Consider the following 15452-nt stretch of genomic DNA (forward strand, 5'->3'; position numbering starts at 1 on the left):
CAGGGATATCTTTTGAAACACCAAGGATCTTTCATGTCTTCTTAACTGCTACCACTGCATCTTCTGCCATAACATTTCCATCTTGGACACATACTTCAGTCATAGACAAATACTGCTTCCATAATGTGACTGAATAGACGACTGGGAAATGAAATGTGTATTGCAGAAACCCTGTTGTCACTGTAACTTACCCTCTTTTACCATTTACACTCTTATGCTTCACCTAGAACAAGGGTAGAAAGGGTAGAGTTTTCACAATGATATAATTAGTTAACTTTTTGCAGTTGTGTCAATCAAAATCTCCAAAACTGTATTTTCGGTTTTACTTATAACAATTATGCCATACAATGTAATGAAGTGGGAAGTAGATTTTTTTATACCAATGTGGGTATAATTTCGATGAATAAGTGAAAAGATATTTTACTGGCATGGCAGTTAAACTATTAAGAACTGGCGGAATAATATTCCCTTCTCTCTCTTTTCCTTTGTACTGTAGACATTCAAGATAAGGAAAAATTATGTACTTTAATGCTTTATGAAGTACTTTGAAAGTAGAATAAAAAACAACTTTAAATGGTCTGTTAAATTTATACTTCCAGGGTTTTCTTTTTAATTAAGATCATTAGAACTTTGTTAAGTTCATCATTTTTCCTTGTAACATTAGCGTTATTAAGCATATAATTTTTCACTTGTATATGTGGCACAAAGCCAAATCATAAGCCAAGCCAAATGGAACAGGGAGAGAGAAGGGGGTGACATACTAAGAGAGGCATTTCTTAATAACAGAAACCTAGCAAAAGAGGCATCAAATTTGTCAGCAGAACTGCAGATATGACTCTATCAATAATCCATGGCACTTTTGTATTTCCCAGCTGAGGCTATTATACAGCTTTGGATCACAGCCTGCTTCAACTTCATCATGCAATCCACTGGGACAGAAACTCATAACTGGCTTTCAACATAGATCCTTCATATAAAGGGTAATAACTGCAGCCAGTCAGTGTGGTAAGATTATCAGAGACTGCAGCAATGAACTGCAAAATGTGGGAAAGACAGTCTGACAGAAACCTGACAAAATAACCTCAGCAGGATAACCCCTTTAAACATCAAAGAGAGAAGAAAGGTACTGGAAAGATGCCCCACAGAACCTTCTGCAACACTGTTCAGCTGATGCTTTTTAATTAAACTTGTCTATACCTATCTTCAGACATTAGAGAAGATGAGTAATTAATCAGAAACTTAAGGTACTTCAAGAAAAGCGACAAAGATGCTATAGAAGGTTTTATCTGTACTGATGAACATTATTGGCATTCTTGCAAGTCCATTGACTTTCAGCAGAAGGATTCAATAGAACTCTCAAAGTGACATAACAGTATTATCTAATAAGGTCTTTATCTAATACTGTATCTATGCAATATACATAAGTGAAACTTAATTGGGCCTTTTAAATTGCCAAAGACAGAAGTTTCAAAATTTTAAAAATGACTTTTTTTTAGGATCCACTATCCCATTTTCAGAGGTTCAATATAAACCTCTTTCTGCTCAGAGCCAGACAACTTCATTTCCTGTTGTTGATCTCCAAAATTCACACAAAATTTTATTCTGCATTTGAATGTGATATAGGCTGGTTTACACATCAAAGAGGAGATTCAAAGGTTCAAGCTCCTGCAAACTGCTCCACAATATCAAAGCCCTTTAAGAGCACACTTTTGATTGTACTTACAGATGTATACGTACTCATTTGGTGGCCAGTCACCAGTGGTGTTCCCCAGGGCCCAATATTTAGGTCAGTTCTGTTCTATAACTTCATCAATGATCTGGACAAGGGAATTGAGTGCACCCTCAATCAGTTTGCAGAGGACACCAAGTTGGGCTGAGGGACTGTTGATCTGCTGGAGGGCAGGAAAGTTCTAGAGAGATCTGGTCAGGCTGGTTTGATGGCACATAGCCAGTTGTATGAAGTTCAACATGACAAAGTGCTTGGCTCTGCCCTCGGGTCACAAAACCCTGAATGAAATGCTCTTCATGCAGCATCATTCAATCCTCACCACTCTATTTTGCAAGGGAACAACTGAGAGTTTACCTAATGCTGTTGTGTCACCAGTGAACATGTATAGAGCCTCAATCTGGCAAGTTTAAGTTTTTTGTGGCTTTTATTTAATGGTTTGCTAAGGAAAAATGTTAGTTTTCAGAACACAGGAAAAAAATTACTTTTACTGGGAATCTGTTTTTTTTATTCAGAAAAATCAAGCAAGATATGTTATTTGGGGTCATTTTGACACAGATCAGAGACTTCCTTTTTGTAATTGGAACAAGTGTGTTTTACTGGCTCAGTTGATTAGAGCATGGTGCTAATAACACCAAAGTTGTGAATTCGATCCCCATATAGGCCATGCACTTCAGTGGGACTTGATGATCCTTGTGGGTCCCTTCTAACTCAGAATATTTCTACAGAACAATTGAACTCAATAATTTTGGATATATGGTTTATGATTGCATCCTAAAAGTGTCCATTTCTTTCCCTTGGATATATGGTTTATGATTGCATCCTAAAAGTGTCCATTTCTTTCCCTTGGCTATAAAACCACTCATAATGATGATGAAATATTAAGTTTCAGTTGAATTCTGCTGAGGTATTTTCAAATTTTGATAGAAAACAAATATTGCAAGTTTTTCCTACAAGATGTTTGTGTTTCTAGTGTTTGCCTCATCCTTCTACAATGAATGAAAATGTCAAAACATCCTGCAGCATAAAATACCTTTGTTTTACTTGTCACTAGTTATTAGTAACTAAGGAGTCTCAGAAATCTGTCTGTAGTCTGAAGTATAAGGTACGATCTCCTAAGTTTAAAAACCTTAATGAGACTTCCAATAGAAAATCACTGGAACTGCATGACAGCTATTGGTGTGCCCACATATTGGCACTCCAATAAATTAAATTGCCAGACTTAAATTTCCAGGTGTTTCTGCTGAAGCCTACTGCAATATTAACCCTTCTTCATGCTTCTAATAGCAAACAACAAGCATAAGGTAGGCATAATTCATGTTAAACTTTCAGCTACCGAAAATTATGTAAGATAACTTTTCAGCCCACCACAGCAATGAAGAAAAAGTACCATTTATCTAATACATCCTCCTGTGCATCTTTCCTTTCAGCTATGACCTTTTCTTAACTGTTCTCCTCATGCCTTACTCAGAACAAAACACTACGTTCACATTTGAGGAAGCTGTTTTGTTTCTGAGTCAATCCCCCAAATACTAACAACTCAGAGTTATTTTGATACATTTCTGTGTCAGGTCACAAAAATAAACTTTACATTTTTGTAGAGATGCTACAAAAATAAAATTATTTCGGGTTCACATGTAGCAAAAAATCTTAGCATATTCAAATGCAGTATCATGAGTATTCTTCCAAAAAAAAAAAAGTAAATCACCTCTGTGCAATACCTAAGAAGACATAATTACTTTCAGAAAGAGTGAGAGAAAGAGTTATATAGTCATGGATTATTACAGAGGTTTCTGTTACATATTGCATTACTGTGTCAGCCTTCATTCTCCACTGAGGCATTATTTCTATTCCATGGAAACCTTAAAATTCAGTGATGTTCTGAGCCAGAGTGAAAAACAAGCTTATTAAAATTCTCCATGGGAGGAAAACCCTGGAATCCTTTCACCAAGGTAGGTCAATGGTTTTGCTGAATCCAAAATCTCAAAAACTCCAGGGTTTCTGCTCCTGGCAGCAACTTTCTCCCTGAGTATTACGAGCTTATGGATACTTGAATGCATGATGTCAAATAACGTGATTTAGTACAGGAAGAACTCAGCACTTTTCCAAGCATCTAAGGTGAAAGTAAATAAAATTTACCCTGTTTCCAGAGGAATTTTAGTAGAATATATTTTCTCTTTTTTTTTTTTTGATGATGATTCAAAGAAATTATATTAAAATTACCCAGATTTTTCCATCAGCTCTTTCTCAAAAGAACCTCTGTACCATGATTTCTGTCACATATCAAGCATGTTGCACAGTCTTTTAAATAAAGCTTTACATGGTTTAAAGAATTACTACTACCTGTATGAGACAGGAGACTTTAAAATCAGCAAAAAATTAATTCATAAGGTAATTATTCATAAAATCATAAATATATGGGCTGCAACAGACATAATTTAGTATCCTTTCCCACTCAAAGTAGGACTGTTATCAATACTAAAAAGATCACTTTTCATTTGAATTTTTTGTGAGTGTTAGAGATGTGAACTTTATAAATCATAAAATCTTAATAAGGAAACTAACATGGACTTCCAGCTTCTCACATATAAGCAGCATTCTCAAACCACTTTTTCTGGCATTATCCTCTCAGGGACAAAACACAAGCACCACCATTGGTAACAAATATTAATTCCTTTCTAAAAATGCACACATTACAGAACATAACATTAAAAATATATGAAAGATCATTTAATGTATGCTTATATTCGGCATAAATTCTTACTTATTAAAATAATAAAAGATAAGCTAAAGACTTTGTTGTGCGGTATTTATGTTTATTGTAAAGGTATTCTGTATTTCAGAAGGTGCAGTGGTTGCCACAGAAACTAATTTCTAGTCTATTGCAGAGTAAATAATTCCATAAATCTCACTTCATATCCAGTTCACAGGTATGATTTCCTTTTATTATTCAGATGGGAGAGGAGACGAAGATAAAATTTTTCCTCCCAAGGTATTATTTTTTCTGTTTGTAGTTTTTCAGTTTGTCTAGCAATGTCTTTTAGAAAAACAGAAGTAATTAAGAAGAGAGGAACCCAGATCTTGTAGAAGTCCTTGTCTGAGCTTATGAATTCTTCATGAATTTATGGAAAATCACTTAGTTTTCAGAACTCCATTTGTTCCATACATAGAACACAAATAAAGGACTTACTAAATGTAATTCTCAGTAGATTGAGAAGCCAAGATAATTATTTTTGTAAAATGATTTAAAATACTGTAATTAAAGGTGTTGTATAAGCTCAAAGTACTACTGCTATTCTGATCATTGCCACCATTTATTACTGTGCTGGGATCAGTGAAGCTCATTTTTATAGAAAAGTTGTTACATGAATTTCACACTTCCTGGGACCTGCATATCATGTATCACCAGTATTTTAATGTTTAAGCTTTCATCCATCATGTAGTCTTGTACTCAGTAAAAAGGCCTGTGAATGTTTCTTTGATACCCAGAGATATTTACTATAGGGATGTAACTGGTGGAATTGCACTAAGAACTTCATCTTTATTGTTTTACGTCCTTGTATGATGTTGTGTTACTATCTGTGGAACACCATACATATTATCCATGTATCTTACAGAAAAACTACCTTTCTTTTGTGCTCAGTTTTTCTTTTCTTCCAGAACCGAGATTTTCACATTACCCTCTGCAGCCTATCTTCTGCAACATCCATGCAGAGATGGAAAATAGAAATCTCAATTCTATCAATAGGACTAAAGCACACTGGAGCTAACAGATTCAGCTAAAACTGTGAAGGAAAACTTAGCCAGGGCTAGAAGACGAATCACAGCTTCAGAACCTACTTCTGCTTAACTGGATTTCCTGGCAGGGCCTGATCACCGCAGTAATGGGGAGGAAAGGTGTCAAACAGTGACATGTCTGAGTGTTGAGCATGGCCATGTCCAGCAACGTTATTTGTGGAGGTCACCACAGAGTCCATTCAAGACTTCTTGCAGTAGACTCACATTTGAACTGTACACTGAGGAAATGGATTACTGTAAGGAAGAGGAGACAAGAAGTTAAGAAGTTTTTGACACCTAAAAGGGAGAGAGGAAGGGGGGAAGATAGGAAAGTATGTGGAGAATTGATATCACTGCATCTGCCAGGAATATGAGGGATACAGATGAGGAAACACTGAGTGATGCTGCTGGCAATGGATCCTTCACCAGCCCTAGCAGCATCTGTCCATCTGCATCAGGTCTCCTGGCTTTTCCTGGTTCTCTGACATAACAAAAACAGGCAGCAAGGCCAAGGCCATTTCGCTGTCCCCAGGGTTCTCCTGCCTTGGAGAGCTGTGTACCTTGGCCATGATGAGAGGCAGGCCAAGATTAAAAACAGCAAAGCTGCAGCCAGGGCAATTTTATGCAGTTACATCAACATTAGAATCATAGACCATCCTGAGCTGGAAGGGCCCACAGCAGTCATAGAAATCCAACTCCTGGCCCTGCACAGGACAGCCCCAAGAATCACACCATGCGCGCTGTTGCATGCAGCTATTACAGAAGTGATACAAAGAAGGACTACAAATTATCTGTGAATATCAGGAAGGCTTCCACAAGGATTCAGACAGAGATGTCACTTTAAACACAAGCAAAAGGAGCCAGTGGATATCAACTGTATAACTGTATTTTTTCAAAAGACTGCCCTGTCTCAGCTCAAATGAACATGGCAATGCCTCTAAATTCATCTTATAAGTGATATAAAAAAGCGTTTCCAGGTTTGGATTGAATGGAGACTTCTTTATTTTGACTGCTGCTAGAGCTAGAGCTGTGTGTGCCCTTTGTTTATTCCCATGCATTCCCTACTCAAGCAAAAATTGCTTTTAATTTCAAAGGAAAGTATAAGAGCTCAGATTTTAGGCATATCATACATGCACTCGAGTCTGACAAGTCGTTTAATTTCTTCACTTTTGGCAACTATATTGCAAAAAAGAGCAAGCCTAAAATGTAATTTTTGAGATCTCTCCAGCAGCTGCACTAAATCATGCTGCTCAGTTCAGGATTTCCAAGCAATATTGTCATCCTTATACAGAATTTATAGACTTATTAGGAATAATCAGGGAAAGGAAGATTATCATCATCATGTTTTCTGACTCATTACGTATTTATCCATACACTATTTCCATAGATAGCGTATTTCCTTTTCTGATGCCAGCAAAGTACTCTTCATGTGCTAATCTGAAAACTTTGGCATTCTGGGAATGTCTTGTTTGTTTAGCCCTGAGGTTCTGAATGTTTGGGGTAAATAGCAAAGGAATCCAAATGCAGCATTTGGTTTCAAGGAAATACAAGAAAGAAAATGTTCACACAAGGAGATTTTATATCTAAGTCATTGATATTCTTACAAGTCTTCAGACCCACATCGACATTTCGGAGCTTGCCCTAAACACACACACCCCTGAGCGAAAGAACTATCACACAACTGCAAAGCTGCTACAGCTGATATCCATCAACAATCTGCAGATTCTTAAGGTACCTCCTGTTTCTGTCTGTTTGCTATCTTACTCCATCCTCTACACTCTCCAAAAACTAGGTTGTTTAATTTTAATGCTGATGTAATGAATGTACATTTGGGAAGAAAGCATTGGACTGAATCATACAGCTGATAAAACTTTATATAACATGATACAGTATAACTTAAACTAAATCACACTAAAGAAGGTGAGCAATTGAAAGGTATTTTAGAACTCCCTAGCCCTTTTCTTAAATTAGGCTTCACACTTAAAGGCATCCAAAATCATGAGATTCAAGGAAATGTTTCTTTCATGTCCATTTTAAGACTGCAGAGGCCTGTAAAAATACTATTTAATTTGGCAGATTTTCTCATACATCATTTCAGTTACTCAAAAATTCATGCAAAAATTTCAAAATGAGTGAATTTCTTGATATGTACAAAGCACAAGGTATAAAAGGAAAATCAGAATTGCAGTCAGATGAAGCAAAAATTTTTATACCTGACTTTGTAAACTAGAGAAATCTGATTTTGGCATACTCTCTAGAATTTGATATCCTGCAAAATTCAGAATACATACCCATTTTCATAAAATAATTTTACTGACATGGGGGAAGGGGTGAATTATCTTTTTGCAATATGTTCTACTATTTCAGGTGCACTATTATGTTCAGTTAACTAAACTAGAATGTCTGACATCATTTAATATTGTATCTGCACTGATTTTGGGTTGTTTTGGGGGGGGGGGTTTATTTGGTTAGTTGGTTTTTAATTCAACACTTTTTGTTGCAGAACAATGTTAATTCATTGTGAAATTCTTCACTCACCTTTCTTAACAGTGTTTCAGCAGCAGCCGAAAAACTGTTTACAAGGAGTTAAAGAATAAGAATCTACTTCCTACTGACAACACAAAACACAATGGAACTTGATATCTGGCCTTTATTGCAGGCAGCAGTTTTGTGGGAAAATAAACAAAGGGCAAAGAGGCCATGATTGAAGGAAAGGAAGCATTTACTGAGATAGGTAACATTTAGAGCATTTAGAGAGGTTTGTTTCCCCTGGAAATGACATGCTTTCTTTATGGTTTTTATAGACTTCCCCGAAAAGTCCATAAAACAATGTAGTTTAAATTATGGGTCATTATTGTTTAATTTTGCTCATAGATAACCTAAATGTCTAAAGCATGTTTGCACTGGTTTTTTGGGTTTTTTTTCAAGAAATTGTGATCAATTACATTGATTTTGAGGACACAGTATGTCAGTGTTAAACTCCAATCTCCTTCTTAATGCACAGTTACAATGCATATTAAATAAATAAACCCAGAAAACAGTACCTCACATAGCTTCATTGCCTCAATTAATCAAACAGTTCAATGTCTCTAATCAACATTAGTGTATTATCTGGTTTTAGGACTGGGTAATCATTTTCAGCTGACTCACGAATTGCAGACAGGAGCACATTAATGCTGATCCCACTTTAAAACTCCGACTACCCTCCAAGAGAGAAGTCATGCCAATCAGCGACAGGTTCAAAAGCTCCACTTCAGCTACAATTACAAGAGTATATATCCATACACATTAAAAATAAAATGGCATAAAAGTTCAAAAACAATCAAAGACAATATATCCATTACATCCGTGTTAATATGCACAGGAAATACACGGCTGGGGTTTTCTTTGTAGTTAAAACGTTCTGTAAAGCAGGAGAGATCTAATACAGTTTTTATTCAGACACAGTGACTTTTTTTAACAAAAAATGTCCCAAGTGTTCAAGACTGCAACATATTTCTGTAAAATCTACTACTGAAATTATAGCTGGTTCATCAAGAAATCATTAATTGTCTCTCTCCAGCTGTGTTTTCACTCTTTGTGGCCTGCCCTTAGTCATTTCCCTTCAGACAAGTACAGCTAGAACTCTACTCCATTTACCAAGTCCCATCAGTCTTAAAACTCTGGACATCCTTTTGCATAGATAGCAGCTTCCTTGGATGTATAGGGCATAGTTTTGTCTGCTGAAAGTGTTTCAGTTCCTACATTTAAATGCACCATCAGAAAAAGCACATGGATTTCACTATATAGCATAGGTTGGGGGATGAATGTATTAAATTTGTCAGCTTTATTATGATTCCTATGTTATTGTATTTTGTTATAATCTAATTTTTTTTTTTCCTGTGATTCTGTATTGTCCTTTCTCAACTCAAAAATTGTTTCTTACTCCTGCCTAGATTCAGACTCCAACATCCCCTTGCAGGTTCCAGTTCAGCAGAAACACAAGATCTCATAAAATATTTTTGTTGTATGATGCAAGAGGACAACACAGGGAGAGAATTTTGTGAAGTTGTTATATAAAGTCATGGTACTTAAATTCTAAGGGCAAACAATTAGTGTTACTATAAGGAGAAATAAGTGTCAAGGAGTTATTCAATACTGATGGTGCAATTTTTCTTGTACTCATAACCTCTTTTGTGTTTTTTTGTGATCTTGTTCAGAGAGCAGGATATCTTGATTTATTAAAAAAAATTCTATTGCCTTTTTAATAAAAGATTTTGTGTCTAATCAAAATATTAAATGTATTATAAATACTCTGGTCAATATTCATTGCATTGGGAATCAATCTGCTCCCAAAACACCAGCTGTTTTTTTTTTTTCCAAAACTTTAGCAAAAGGAAGATCCAGAAGTAAGCCTTATGGGAAATATTATTATTTTTGTTTACACTCTGCCTGCATTCCTGAGACACATCCAAGACATGGCAAAAGATACAGCATCTCAGAGAAAGAAGGAATACGCAACACTACAAAGACTTCTCTAGGGATGTCCTTCCTCTGGTCTACTGGTTTATAGATTTATGTACAGAACTGTCACTCTTCTAACTGAACTGACAGATTTTCCTTTTATGCCTGAACACTGAAAAGAGATAAAGAGTCAGGGCAATACATATCTTTATTCCCTCAAATATTCTGTCCTTTTTTAACAAACACATTTGAGAAGGAGAGTTCACCAACCCCCCAGATACAACTGTGCTAAAGCAGACTCATGTGGGAATCCATCTATTTATCGTACACCACTTTTGTCATGTTTATTTAAAGTGACAAAATTATACCCACTATGGAATCACTGTGATTTGAATCTTCTTTTTTTTTTTTTTTTTTTTTTTTTTAAATCTGCTACTGATGCATGCTTCCACAAGCTGGCTCAAGGGACCCTACTGAACTCTAAATTTTTATTATTCCTTCATGGATGTGATAGTAGTGATTCCCCATACTACACGGTTTCCTGTTCATGAACAGTTTGTGGTGTATTCCTTCCATTTTCCTTCCCACTGCCCAACACTTACTAGAGCTTCAGTGATTCGAATTATTGATTTAGCTACCCCAAGTACAAAGCCCTAATACCCAGATAAAAATGTGGTAACTGACTTGTTCTTTCTGGAATAGTTACATAGATGACATATGAGATAACAGCCCAGGTTTGCCTGGAATGCTGCTTTATCTGCCTATTTATCTACTTCCAGAACTCCAGCTGTGATGCTTGCAATATAGATATTGGCAAAATTTTTCAAACAAATGACTGTCTAAAACACCAGGTATTTTTCATGACCACTCTTCTGTTTGGTCTGTGTTTTGCTTTCATATGTGTGTCACTCACTACTCCGAAACACAGCACCATGTCTACTTAGCTAATGGTTTCAAACACTTTCCACCCCAGACAGACTTGGGCAGATTCTTGGGAAAATTTCCATGAATTTATATTCTCACTTCCCTGAGTACTATGGTTCGATAACTTTTACCTCCATTCCATCAACTTTTATTAGTTGCCATCATACAAGCATATCACATCTCCTCTCAGCAGCTACAATATTCATAGGAGATGGTACTGAAATGAACTGCAAACGCATGAAGATTTATAAGTGCTTGTAGATTTTTTTCCAGGATTCTTATTAGATTGTCAATGGTTAGGTGAATGACTAAGCCTACATTTTCTGTTTCGTCCTGCTGAAGCTCTTACATTCTCACTCATTTTTCTTATCTTAGAATTGGGTGACTGCTCTGAATAAAGGTCAATATTCCATGTTTGTAACTTTCTTGCAGCAGATAATTGAATTATACTGTGGATTTCATTAGTGTGAGCCAAAGGAGTCCTGAGTAGCATGAGTGCATTCATTAAAGTTTGCACTGCTTTCGACTGAGATAGGACAATTTTCTCCAGAGTAGCGGTATAAGGCTGTGCTTTGGGTTTTAGCTGAAACCACTGGATTTTTGGTGAACACATCAATGTTTCAATTACTGCTGGGCAGTGTTTACGCAGAATCAAGGCATCTTCTGCTCCTCATAGTGTTCCACCAGCGAGGTGGCTGAGGGTGCTCATGAAGGTGGAAGGGGTCGTACCTGGGTCAGCTGACCCCACATGACCGAAGGGACATTCCATACCATAGGACATAATGCTGGGTGTGTAAAGCTGGAGAAGAAGGAAGGAAGGGACATACAGGGTGGTAATGCTTGCCTTCCCAAATTACTGTTAGATATGATGAAGCCCTGATTTTCTGGAAATGGCTGAACAGCTGCCTGCCCATTGGAACTGGAGAATGAATTCCTTGTTTTTACTTTGTGTGCATGGTTTCTGCTTTATCTACTAAGTTGCATGTGTCTCAACTCATGAGTTTTCTTGCTTTTACTCTTCTGGTTCCCTCTCCCCTCTCAAAAATGAGGAGTCTGCTAGCAGCTGTGGGGTTTTTAGCTGCCAGCTGGAGTTAAACTACAACAAAGTCCTAATAATTTATGGTTCTCTTTCTAAAGCACCTGGGCAAACTGCACTATTAAAATTATAAGTTATATTAATTTAAACTAATTAAAATTGTAGCACAATATGTTTTTGACTCAAAAATAGGACCCAACTTGAGGAGAACTGTAAAAGTGATATTCTGAGTCCTATCTTAGTGTGACCACTCTTTACTTTCTTACTGGGAAATAACATTATCAGTTGTCAGCTTCTTGGTACATCTCATGTATTGCGTCAGGATAACCATGTTCATAATGCATCTTTGCTAAAAGGTAGTGCAGAAGTTTTCAGTAGTATGGGAACACCTTGAGATTATTAGAAACTTTAGAAGACATTTACCATACAATCTACAGATTACAATAGTCTATTTAATACCAACAAACATTGTCATTACCTGTTTCTCACCTTGGGAATCTGTTGATAGCATTTAGACCAAAAAGTGTAAGACACACTAGTGAGTACAGCAAAAGGGCACTAACATTTATGTGTAAGTACATTGTTCTTATAGAAATGAGGTGCAGAGAGAGCTGAAATTGTGGATGGGATATGCAACAACCACTACCACACCAGGTCCACAGTTGTGGTCGTCAGATTTTGCTTCCCAATGGTTTGGTGGCACGTTTCAATGATTCTAATGGCAGTTTTGGCTTCAGGTTGAACCTTGACATTCTCAGTTCTCTATATGTAGTGCTGTTATCCAAAAAATTGCAAGGGGCTTGTTTCCCTTACCTACTCCACTTTACAAAACTCTTCTCAGGGCTTCATACTGATAACCTTTGTACTTTTACCAACATCACAAGAGACTCTCAACTCTTTTGTGCTTCCAGTACTGCATCAAAGGAGATTGCCTGGCTTTTTAATGCTTACCACACTTTTATTCACTGTAGGGAATAAGTCACAGTTATACTGGAAAGATAACTTCTAATCCACTGAACTACACGTAATTTCCATTTTCCTCAAAACTTCTACTTATCTATTTCATGCAACTTCAAAGATGACCTAATGTCTCAAGTTTTAATTTCTGCAGGTTTGTAGCAACTTCAGGATTCTTTGAAAATCATAATTGTTAAAATGTTTGTCTATATTAATAACAAATTTTAGATATTTAAAACTTACGCATGCTGCTAGTCAGACATCTCAGTGATAGGTAAGAAACACTACCCAAAAGATCTTACTTCATGTAGTGACTTTCACTGGTTTTGTTTGTAGACATACTTCTCATTTGGTGATCTAAAGAATGCTCATATTTCTGGAATGAAGCAATAATATATATTGCAAAGCACAACTGGAGTTCATCTGGTCCAACAATCTAGTTATTTAGACAAAGCAGATCTAACTTCATACCTAAAAGTTGCTCACCGCTTTTCTCTAGTGAGTCTATGAAACTATCCAAAGACAGAGAATTCGCAATCTCTCTGGGAAATAACAGAGCTCATCACTCAAATAGAAATTCAGCCTAAGAAATAGGTTTGACAAGAATATTGAGTGATTACACTCTATTCAATTTTCTCAGTCAAAACCATGTGATGACCCTGGGTATATTTTCATAAAAGAATAAATAAAACACTGTCATAGGGTAACAAAGGGCAGATTTGGGATGAGGAAGACAGGTTCACAAATCACTGGAAATGGACTAATTTCAAAGATGTTACAAGGTATTAAATACGGAACAACACATTCTCTGCCATAGCAGATAATTGAATGCATAGGAGTGAAATGGGTATCAGGAAAAGCACATATTAGCAAAATAATATATCATTTTAGGTTAAGACGAATACATTACAGTCAACCTGCTTTCTTCCAAATCTTGTGTTGGAGCTGAATATGTCAACAAGATCACACAACTTTTCACTCTCAGGCTGTCATCTGGAAATATTCATCAAACCAGCAAATATCAAATCAATTGCCCCAGCTTTAGTGTCAAAATTATATTCCTTTATCTACAAAAATGACTGGAGGATAAAACCACCCAGCACTATACTTGCCAATACAGTTTGAAGTGTAGGAAGAAAAAGATGATCAAACTTCTTTCCACCTTACAGTTTTACACTTTTTGCATCAGAACCATGTTGTAATGAACTCTGATACAGTGGTTCTTATTACATTTTAGTACCAATAAAAAATATCAGTTGATTCAGTAGCTGACAGCATACAATTACATTTCCACCTATAAGTAACTTCTCTAAAAACTTCCTTGTAACCAGAGGTAAATTATTTCACCACTACAAGAAAAAAAAAAAATCTAATTTTCCCTTCTAATTTCCTGACAGTATTAGAGGAAAGTATTTATAATGCAGCAATATGGTTCTGTAGAATTAGAAGGAAAAAAGAGCTCTTTCTGCTGAACTTTTAGATCATACATCCAGTAAAAACCTCTTTAAAAGCAGCAAGCAGCATTAATGAGATAACAGATAAAGACAGAATGTGCTGCAAATTGTTTTTGTAAATCTCTAAACATAACTTGAATGAGTATGCAGTTTCATTCATCAGATAAACTCACGCAATACATTGTTTTCTAAATGGTCCATAAAACAAATGCCTGACCACAGTATCTAAAAAAACCAAACCCAGAAGACAGTTATTTACTAGAACATAAAAGTACCAATTTGTACAGTATTGCTTATTTAGTTGGTCATACGTCATCTGCAGAGGAAACTCATCTGCATGACATATTTTTAAGATGTTCTTTTATAAACAGATATCTCTTCCCACACTGGGGAGCTAAATGGAATGTTTTTGTGTAACATGTGCTTCCATGAAGGCAAACCAAGAAATAGGTTGCATTTTTTAACTATGAATGTCTTACAAAATAACTATAAGGGAGTTATTACTTATAAAGCTTGGCTATAAAATCTTAATTATGACTTCTGTTGTATGAACTTCATGGACACCTTTCATAAGATACTAAGCTGGGCATGTTGATGTTTTCAATTTGCTCTACCCTATCCAATTTCTGATGAAATTTTGTTCATCTCAGCCTCCTGGAAGAGCCACTGACCATTTTCAGTTTATAAAAACATCTACAAAGGACACCAGAGAAGGTGTAGAAGCATTTTAATATCTGCAGATGAAGAATACTTCAAAATTATATTACTGGTTAAGAATTAATAAAGCTGTTCCACATTCAAAGGACAATGTTGTTATCTGCATTACTTACTGGCTGAGTTAGACATCTTGCTTCATGTTTATTTTATTAAAAAGTTAAAAGCATTGAAGATAAGTTGTCTAAGGAAATTCACTTTTTAAGAACCTGAAATTACACTGACAAAGAAAAATGAAACATATTTGAAATAATTAGAATTAGGGAAGTAAAATATGATTGATTTATTACAAGAGAAAATAGCATGTATAAACCTGGGCAATGAAAATGTTTATGTATTCACGATGTACACATGAGAATTATTTCTATAACATAGATTAAGGTTTTATTAGAATTTTGAATAAGCTGATGCTATTTGGCTT

This window comes from Chamaea fasciata, unplaced genomic scaffold, assembly GCF_029207755.1.
Source record: "Chamaea fasciata isolate MVZ Bird 193981 ecotype frontalis unplaced genomic scaffold, bChaFas1.0.hap1 SCAF_1, whole genome shotgun sequence".
NCBI classification, from domain to species: domain Eukaryota; kingdom Metazoa; phylum Chordata; class Aves; order Passeriformes; family Sylviidae; genus Chamaea; species Chamaea fasciata.